Raw genomic sequence first — 10,805 nt, forward strand, 5'->3', positions numbered from 1 at the left:
ACACATTTTTGAGAAGCAAGTACTTTAAGTATTATTTAGTAGGAAATGAATGTGGGGAAGCACAATTTTATGCTCATTTTACCACAAAAACTGAAGGATGTTTTGTAAATCTCTCAAACAACTTCCTAACAGAGTGGAGAACCATATTTTCATGTAAGAATCACCCTTAATTGTACGGTGAGATACTGCTATTGCACAGCAGGGCTGGGAAGTACAGTTTGTCCATGGACTGGGATTTGCACAGCAGTCTGTGCCAGGGCCTTATCACCCTTAGGAATTTCTTCCTAATCTCTAATCTAAACCTGCCCTCTGTCAGTTTGAAGCTGTTCTGTTTGTCCTACCACTAAAATCCCTGTAAAAAGGTCAAACTCCAATTCCATATTTTCCTGGCTTGCACCCCTACAAAATTAACTTGTAGGCTTTCTAGAGAGGTTCATTGAGAGCAGTGGTATTAAACCAGCACAATACTGATTGAATCAAGTTGAGCTTCAGGATACCTGTATTAAAAATATACCAGAAATGATCCTGAAAGCTCTTCATGCATGGGTGCCTCTTTCTGGCTAAATATACGTTTTAGATATGAAATGTGACTCTGGGTAAATGCAATCCTTAACATTGCCTCTCTATGTTTTTCTCAAAGATGGCTCTAAGCAGTGCTTGTTTTTAAATTGGGAGACGTTTTCTTTATTCTTTTCATTTCATGAGCACATAAACCTGGAATATACAGATTCTAATGCAGGTACAGGAGAAAAAAGCTGGAAGGAAGGCGGGAGAGAGGGGGAGGAAGAGGAGGGAGTCTTTTGAAACAACAGGCAAACACCTGGGCCTGTGTCCCTCTGATAAGTAAGTGTGAGCTTCTGGCTCTGATGCTGTGTCAGGTGATTATTTCCCAAAGGAATTCCCGTGGGAGGTTTGCTGTGCAGGGAATGGAATAGCCCGATGTCCATGAGTGAGGCACAGCTTTGGAACGATGCCTCAAAGGCTGGGTGGGAGGAAATAGGGGAAGAAAAAAAGGCTGACCCCCTCCAAAGAGCCCAGACTTCATGCATATTTCCCTCCACATCAAACACATCTGCCTGAGCAGCTTCAGGGCTGTTACTTTAAATCATACGTAGAAAAATATTCTCACTGCTCCGTTAATTACCACAGCAAATTGAACAAATGCACTCACAGCTCGGCTGCTGTCACCATTCCTGCATTGGGGTAATTCATGCTTGCAGCCCATGATAGGATTTTTAATGTCATTACACAGTAGGGCAAAGTCTTCATTTTTAATAAAAATACAAATGCTAAAATGAAACGGATTAATATCTAATTTTACATCTTCATTTACATGATGTGCAAAATTATCTTAAATATTTGTTATGGATGGAGTGGCTTTCCACCAATTTAGGCTTTTTTTTTTTTCATACTGGAGAATGTTAACAGAAATTGTAGCATAAATCATTGCCTTGTAGAGTACCAGAAGGCGCATATAAAAACCCATATCTTTGCTGCACATATTTCCCATTAACCATAATCTATTAGTAATTGAAGTTCATTACAAATTCTTGTAGACTTTATTGCTATCATGCTGCATGACATAGTGAACCTGGCTTGCATAACAAGAAGTCCTTGCTGGGAAATATCCTATTAACAATGACAGTGCATTTGTCATTGTGATAATAAATCCAAAGCTGCCTGTAGATTATAAATTATTGCGGCGCCATTTCCACTGTTGTAGTTTAAAAGTTTTGTCAGCACTTCCATTTTACCCCTGCTTTACGGGCAGTTATAACTTGACCATAAAAATCTGCAGCCAGCTGAATCCCATCTTACAAGGTCTCACTCTCTGAGAGTGTTTCTTCCCCCAGTGAGATTCATATTTCATCCATATGAAAACCTTTGAGGCAGAAGCTGTGTTTGTGACAGATTTTTAGGTTCTGCATTTGCACAGATTTTAATTGGAAAGCCCAGGCCATTTGACAAGTAATTTGTCCATGATATTTCTAAAGATGGTGGTGAAATTAAAAATTCAGCAAGACAAAAAGATGGGAGCTGGGCTGAGCTGAGTGTTCACTGGTTTAGCACCTGAAAGAGTTTCTGTCCTTATCTCCAGGTGCCAGAGACTTCGGGGAGCCATTGGGTAAACACTGCTTCTCTTCAAAGGAGAAACTGGAGAGAAATGATGTTCCCCATAGGCCTCACAAAGGTGTTTTGAGAATTAATTACAAACGCTGAAATTCAGGCATGCACTCAAGTCATCCTTCATCATGTCTGTGCAATTCTTCCAGCTCTATATAGGTTTTAAGTGTTATTAATAGAAAATTGCTATAGAGTTGAACTTTAAGTGTTAATTATGACTCGAGATATAAATGACATCAGGTCAAATCTTTCACAATTTAACTCCCTAATTGACTTCAGCTCTCTGCACCAAGGGATATCTCTCTAGCTGAATGCATCTGTCTATCACGTTTCTCAAGGGCCTATAGCAAAGTATCCAATTAGCTGGACGTAACCATTATGCCTCAACAGCTCCTAAATAGTGTAGGATGAAGCCTTCATCTCCCTGAAATCATCAAGAAAATTCTACCTCTCACCAGACCAGATTTTCACATCATCCTGAAATACATGCTTTCTTTTTGAGTACTGTTTCCAGGTGTGGACAACAGATTCTGAAGTAAATATAATAATTGTCTTTTCACACCAATAATGTCCTTCATCTCACAACACCCCAAATTTCTTTAAAATCTTGATATGCAAAATCCCTTTGCCGCACCTCAGTGGTAAGTGATCTCCTGGGTGAAATTCAGCAGCTGTTGGACTGTCCATGGCACTGTTTCTCAGTGATTCATGGCAGGATGATGAGGAGGAAGAAGTTTGCAGTCGAATGTTGAGGAGCAGAAAGAAATTTCCTGGGCTGGTACTGAGCAGGGGCACGGGCACTGACATATCTCCAGCCAAAATTGCAATCAGCTCACCCTCTTCCTTGGCAGGAGAGCAGTGGGACATGGGGCTGGGACATGGGGTTGGCTCAGGGTGAAGCCCTGGCACATCCAACAGCCCACACTGGTGGTGGGACCAAGGGTGTCTACCATGAACCGGCTTGGCAGCAGCTTTGTGTGGCAGTGTCCTGGTGCTGCCCAGCGGAGTTCATGAGGAAGGCAGGGATGGATCCGATGGGTGTAAGGGGTAAGAGGTGGTCTCCCCTTTTTTTTTCTTTAATAGGAAGAAAATTGCTCTTTGCCCTTGCAGATGGATGTGAACAGTACCCAACAGAGATGTGTGAGTGTGTGGTAGTGGTGTGAATCAGGATGGTGCTTTGTTCAAGAGAGGTGAACTGCTCTAAAAAAGGACAAGAAAAATATTGTTACAATGTGCTGCAGATTTCTTACCCAGTTTTGTGCATTTTATCTATATTACCTGGGCAAAGAATGCAAACCACCCAGGAACACAGAATAAATAAATTAAAGGCTCATTGAAATCTCTAAATCTAAACCACATCTTCCTTTCCCACTTTGAAATCCCTCAATCTAAAACATATCATAGTTTTCCACTCAAACAGGATATAAGGACCTAATATCTTTGTGACTTTTAATGCTATAAATACATTTTGATACTTTTATAACCATGATTTTACAGAGGTCACAGCGAGGTATTATTTATTTTGGTGAGGGTAAGTAGGCTATTTGCCAGCAGATGTAATCTCTTTGTTTCCTTAAAAGAAAATGAAATGACAGTATTTGGAGGCTGTTTCAAGGATCCCGTGTGTTACAATGGATCCTGGCGGAGATGAATTAGTGGCCAGTGTATAGGTGATCTTGCCAAAAATGAATAGCAATGCAATTTATCATACCCTTCTGTAATTTATCTCACGACCATGTATTAGATTAGATAAAGACAGAAAGACATGTGAATTGGATGGACTGGACTAATACTGAAAACTTACACCTGCTTTTATTGAGGCTGACAGGAAGATTTCTGTTGCCTGCATTGCAATCAGGATTTGACTTCACATTTTTAATTTGCTTTGAAGTATGATCTTGTCCAGCAACAAGAAAAAAGCTAACTCAACATTAAAGTTTGTTGATTGTGTCTGCTGTTTCTTATTCAATACAAATTTGCTCTATCATATATTTCACATTCAATCAATTAAAAAGTGTAAATCTAAACAAAAAACCCTCGACACTCAGAAGCTTAAAAAGAAGAGTAATAAGCAGCTGTGAAACTGCTGCAAACACTCATTACATGCTACACCGTTTTCAAGGTAACAAACCAATAGTTTATTTTGTCCCCTTCCAACAAAATCCATACTTCAAAATCCACTTTTTTTAGCAAATCGGTCTGTCTGTAAGACAAACAGGCTGTAGCTGGGAGTGTTTACCTACAACAGCAGAAAGATGTGCTACACTGCCTTCAAACTCAGGAATATCACCAGCTACCTTCTTTAGGCTCATTGCAAGCCAGTGATTGATATCTGTTCTTTTGCATTGCTTTCCTCTCATATCTCTTTGTCCTGCTGCTATAATCGATCACAGGTTTTTCCATCAGACTTCATGTCAGATTAGGACAGTGAACATGACTGGCTTAGAACAAACTGCTTCAAAGTGCACCGGGGCAAGCCTGGGACTCGAACTGCTCTAAAAAACATTGTTTTGGGCACATCCATGAAGACAGGGCAGTCAGAAATATGCTTTTCTGGCAAGGGTTTGGCATGGCTCCTCTCTATGGAACCTCTCAATGTGTTGTGATCACATTGCCACTGGGGGCTGGTGTTTTAAGTGAGGGGCAATGCCCAGCTCCTCATTTTCCTGATTCAGGCAGAAATTTCTGCTTAGGAGTCCACGGATGTATCTGGCAGGACCTGCACACGTATTCTACCTGAGGCTGGAGGGACAAAGTCACACGCAGCTTTTGTGTTTAGTGCTTTTTGTGTGCCATCAAGAACTTCAAGGAGTGAAAGCCCAACACCTTTCTTTGAATACAAACAGATTTTAAAGATTCACTGTGACCAGTCTTCCCAGAAGAATTGAAATATCTGTCCCTTACTTAAACAGCTCTTTGGGGCATTACTGCTTGTTTTTATAGTGCCTAGCACAACTGAGTCTTCATCTTGGTGGGTATTTTAGGTGCATCTGTTGTATAAATAATTTTTTTTGTTTTCATGTGAAGAACAGAGCATTTAGAGAAGAGGGCTGTAAGGGTTTGATACAAATTTGGATCAGTGATCATGGATGAGTTTGCTGACAGCAATTGCCCCATGGATGCTGTTGCTCAGATCTACAAATCCTAAAAGAGGAGTTGACCCATGGCAGCTGGGTGACTTCTGGGACTTCTTCTGGAAGAGGAACAGATGTTAAACTTTTACCTGGGTTCAAGAGAAGACAAGAATGTCATGGATGAGGAGTGTTTTGAGGAGGGTTGCCCAGTGTCCCATGCAGGACATCCCTGAGCTGAAATAGGTGCAAAAATACTGAGGCAAATTATCCCATGTGATTGCCCTGTACAGATCAGATGCACAGGATAGTCACTGCTGGGTCCATACCCATGACCAGAGCTGGAGAAATACTAAATAAATAATCACCACAGTCCAACTATTTAGAGCTTCTAATCCAAGCTGAAACAACCATCACTGGAGGTATTGTACGAGGCGTTGTGACACAGAAATGTTGTTACCCATTTGACACACTAAACCCCTTCTGGAATTTCATTCTTTTTTCCTAACAATGACTGACAGCTAAGGCCAGGACCAGCACTGGGCCAGTGAAAGCAGTGCTTGCACAGCCCACAGGAACATCCTGCATTTAATCCCAAGGAACACACAGGCAGTGGTGCGTTCGTGTAATGCCCTGAAACAAATTCTGAGTAAAAGGCTTTTTGTTCTACCTGTGTAAAAAACAAGCATTCCTGGATTTTGCCATGTCAGAGCAGATGCTAAGAGCACCTGAAATTACAGCTTTCTGGAAAACAAAGCCTAAGAAATCTTGAGAGTGAGCGGACACAGAATGTTTCCATCAGAAGCTATTCCTGGGACTGGGATCTTTCCAGAAATACATGAGGTGAGCTGCTGCTCAGATGGATGTACTGCCAGGGCAGAGGGCAAACTGTGAGATAAATGCTCAGGTACCCATGGGCTGCTGTAATGCTGCACCAGGTAATGGTCTGGGGGGATAAAAAAATAGGATTGGGAAAAACTACAATTAGAATCTTGTACTCTGCCAAAGACAGGGTTTTCAGCACGGACTTTGAGGGATTTCTGTGTCCTACAGGTCTTGGCCACCCTCCCTCTTGCCTTGCAGAGGTTCTGAGGCTGTGCCTGAAGACAGCACTTGCCCTAAGGAAGAAACTGGGGTGTGCTGGAAGGCAAAGGATGATGGGCAAAGAAATCTGGAGTTTCGTACCTTGCAGGTGAACCTCAGGCCGAGCGGCTGAGGAGCTGATTAGAACTCTTGGGTAGCTAACCCACACAGCAGGAAAGGTTAACCCGGATTATGAGGGAAACCTCATTCTGGGATGATTTATGGAGAGGGTACAACTGCCCTGTATCCAAGCAAGGGCCACAGATGCCATGGTTTAGTGTTCAAACGGCTTATCCCTGTGTAAGGTCATTCATCACACATTGCTTTGGACTCCCAGGCCAATACATATAAAAGTCTGTGTCACAACAGGCGCAGCCTTTTCAGCTCCCATCTGCCCACAGCAACCCTTCCAACGCTGCTAATTACACCCCTGCACTTGATTATACTGGCTCCAGCTCACCCCAGAGCTCTGGCCATACTGGTGTGCCCCAAGGGGGGATTGTGTTAATAAACAGAAACAAGCACAGGGTCTCCATTTAAGAGCCGGTTTCAAAGCCCAGAAGTTGTAAGCTCAACCTCTGGACAACCACAGTCCCATTTGGAAGGCAGAATTGCTCCAAGAGTGTTTTGTTTCTTTCAATTTGTTTGCTGTAATTCAGTTTCTCAAGGATAAGAGAAAGGATGCTCCCACTACCAATGCAGGGAGGAGTGAGTTTCTTTTGCAGAGAAAAAAGAAAGAAAGAGGAGACAAGAAAGATGAGCTTGAGAGGCAACCACAGGAGCAGCAAAGCCAATGCTGTGACTGGGCTGTGGTGCAGGAGAGGCTGAGAATTCCTGGTCTTCCCAGAACAGGTGTGAGAGGGGAAGTGGCGCTCTCAGGGAAGAATTTCCTTTCAGCTATTATGAAAAGCATGAAAAGCAATTAAAACAACCTAAAAATAGGAAGGTCTCTTCCTTTTTTTTTTTTTTTCCTTTTTTTTTTCCCTCCCCGTGCTCCCAAGGCTTTTGCTGACTGAGATAGAGGTAGGGGGACATGTCTGGCCTAATGCACCTGCAAAAATGGTCTATTAACCAGGGGCATGCTCTGAGGCAGCACTTGCAGCCCAAGCCCTCGGGGGAGCCCTGAATGCCCTGGAGCCATGCCAGGAGCACTGTGGGCAGCAAGCAGAGCTGCCCACCCGTGGCCAGGGGAATGCTGAGCAGAGGGGTTAAACCTCACCATTTTTTAGGACATAGGTGTTTATTCTGGTCATTGGACATCTTCATGGCCAGTGGAGAGGGGGCCAGGGCACCCAGCCAGGGCCATGCAGTTGTGCACACCCAAGCACTTGTCCCTCCTCCAAAGGATGGGTGAGGCCACCAAAGCAGCTGGGAGCTCCACGAGTACAGGGGGATGGCTGCTGAAGGCTTTGTAGGCTCACAGCCACGGTGAATTTTAGGGATGGGTTGGAGGACAATAGACATTCAAAAACTAGCCTAGAATGCTTGGGAAGGGAATTTGGTGAGTGCTTCCCTTAAGAAAATCTGATTGTACCAACAGCGTTAACATAAAAGGAGTAGGGAATAGGAAATTGTGTAATGGAGTTCTAATTATAATTCCTTTTGTTTTCCTAAAGAACATTAAAAAGCCATGATGTGACCAACAACTCAAGCCCAAAAAAATACATCCAATTTTATTTTTACACTCATTGAGGTCCCTTGTTAATTTACAGCTAGTGAAATAATAAACAAAGCTGATCTTATTTGCATCTGACACTATAGAAATGGTAATTTTTAAAAGGTTACCCAGAATCAGCTCGAAGCTTTGATTTTTGTCATTAGCATATTTAAGTCTAGCTTAGGCAAGTTTTCTTCCCTGAAAAACACGTTTTGGTAAAAGCTCTTTAGTGCCCATAGCCATTCTGCTGCTCTTAAAATATGATGCCCTAGCAGGCCAGAGCTAACCTGTGCATATGAAATAAGTTTAGTTTAATGTTGTGTTAAAAGAGTTTGGTCTCTGGAGCAGTCACTCTGCTTAATAACAGGTAAGCATATGCCTTCTATTTAGTTTTCATTTAACTTGCCCCACACAAGCAATGAATCCAGTTTAATTAAATGTTCTTTTAAACAGCGAAATGACACTGGTTTGTATTTTAAAAAATCTGTACGCCACAGGGCACCCTCAAGACACAAAATCCTCATAAAGAGGATGTAAGATGTACAGCTAATAACACAGAGCAAGTTTGACATTTGCAGGGTAATTTAGTGAACCAAGTGCTTCCTTACAGGCTTCACACGGGAGCGTGGTGGCTGCAGTGCCATTTAATAGGAGATGAAGAGCCATGTTTATAATAATGCTAATAAACAGCTAATCTGAAAATTAGACTAGCACGTGGCACAGGGCTGCTGTGCATGTATAATAAATGCTGCTCAGTGCTGGTGAAGGCGATCAGCTGATGCTGGAATCCTGCGGCTGCAGCGTTAATCAGCAGCCTGGGCTGGCCAGGCAAGGCTCACTCTCCTGCACCCCACGGTCCCCAGGCTGTGCACAAGGAGTGCAGAAGTGCACATGAACCCTAAAGGATGGTAACCAGGCCAGAAAGGGGCACTGAAGGTGCCCTTTACAGAGCTTAAAAGAGCTCTGAGGTCCTGACATTCAGGGGAATGGCTTTGAGCTCAACAAGTGCCTAGTTCTCATCCCAATAAGGGGTAAGGAGAGGCATGAGGTGTTTGAGACTGGGTTGGGTGGGGCCCTGAGCAACCTGCTCTAGTGGAAGGTGTCCCTGGCCATGGCAGGGGGTTGGAATGAGATCATCTTGAAGGTTCCTTCCAACCCAAACCATTCTATGACTGACCAAGCATCCCCTTTCTGTTTTATTTTTCTCTGATAGTTTAAATCTGGTCTAACGCTGGCCAATAAGTAATTTAAATCCTCTTTTATTGAGGGCATCATAAGGTAGAAGAGGTAAATGAGGTAGAAAGGAGTGGTAAATGCTTATTTTTTTTCCTTTAAGAGAATCAGGATCTTTAATAAAGTAAGTATTAGGGCAAAAAAGAAATAAACACTGAAAGCATCTCACTCATTACTAAAATGAAAATGCTTGCTAATATATGCAGTGCACCTGGAAATGCCCATTCAAGTAATTACAAAAGGGAAAAACACCGGGGAAACAGGCAAGCATGAAGACAATAGCCATTAGAAACAATATTAAATTAAGCACGCCTTTTGAGATCTACAAATTCACTGGTTAAATTGTGCATTACAAACCCTGCCTTGCCTTCACTCAGCTGGAGTCCTGGGGCAAATCTGCAACACTTGAAAACAGCCTCTTGTTTTGCACTGAGATGAAGTCAGGGCTGTTCCTAACTCTGCTTGTTCCTGGGTTTTTTAAAAGATACAAAGTAACCTTTTTTTCCCTTTTTCTTTCCCCCCACCCTCCAGGTTCCAGCTAGCAGAAGGCACCACACTCCCCCAGTCTGAGCAAAACAAGGGCAGAAAAAGGGCATTTCATGCCATGCAGCATTAAGCTTGGCAAATGGCATAAAGCCCATCAAAATCAGCAGGAACCTTCTCATTGACCAAACAGCCCTTGAGTGTGGCCACCCTTGAGTGTTTGGGTGAATTTGGCTTCATCCAGGACACGGAGCTCCACGTTTCCACAAGGAGCCCCTTCCCACCCAGCTATAGGGCAGAACAGCTTCTCACACTCTGTTTTGGCAAAGGTGCCTTTCACTGCAGGCAGAGCCAAGAGGCAGGGGGATTAACCCTCTGTGATTCCTGTCCCTACACCAGGGACAGCTCATGGGGCAGCAGCTGTGAGCCGTGGCTCTCTCAAGGCACTCACAACCACAGGGATGCTTGAGTGTTTGTGCAAATAAAGGATGGAATTGAGACCAAAATACGACCTTCCTGATGACAAAACTGTATCGTCTCACAGAGACATGAGAAATGAGTGAGGACAAGTTTATTAATACGTTTATTGGAGTGCAGGGTTGTTTATCACCATTTTCCTATCGCTGATGAGATTTCCAGGGCTAATGGAAACTCTCCCACTTTCTCCTGTTCTCTGAGAGATCTCCTAAAATGGATTGTGGAAGCCATCAACCACTTCCAATTGATTTTGTGTCATTAAACATTAAAAACTCTGTGCAGCTTTCATAGAGTCCTTTCTGCTGGAAAGTGGGCTAATGTCTACCAGCAATCTCAGTTTGCTGCTAAAACAATGGATTGTCTTGGGAGGGGGGTAAAATTATATAGAAAACTCTTTTAAGGTGATACTTTCTTGTAACAACACACACACACACACATAGCCTGTGATCCTTTTGCTTCCAAAACCTGCAGCTGTTTAATTTTTTCAGCTTTTGGCTTTATTTAGTGGGAAGAGAAGAGCTAAATGAAGACAATTTCTGCTTCTATCCACCCAACCCCTCCCTGCTTTTTCCCTAAGCAATGAGGTGCTTCTGTTTTGTTTGTTCTTAGGGAATCTTCTAACATACTTTTTCGCCTTGTTCCCTCAAAATTTTCCAGCAAGCCAGAAGGAAATAGAA

The sequence above is a fragment of the Coloeus monedula genome (genome assembly GCF_965178545.1).
Source record: "Coloeus monedula genome assembly, chromosome: 7".
NCBI classification, from domain to species: Eukaryota; Metazoa; Chordata; class Aves; order Passeriformes; family Corvidae; genus Coloeus; species Coloeus monedula.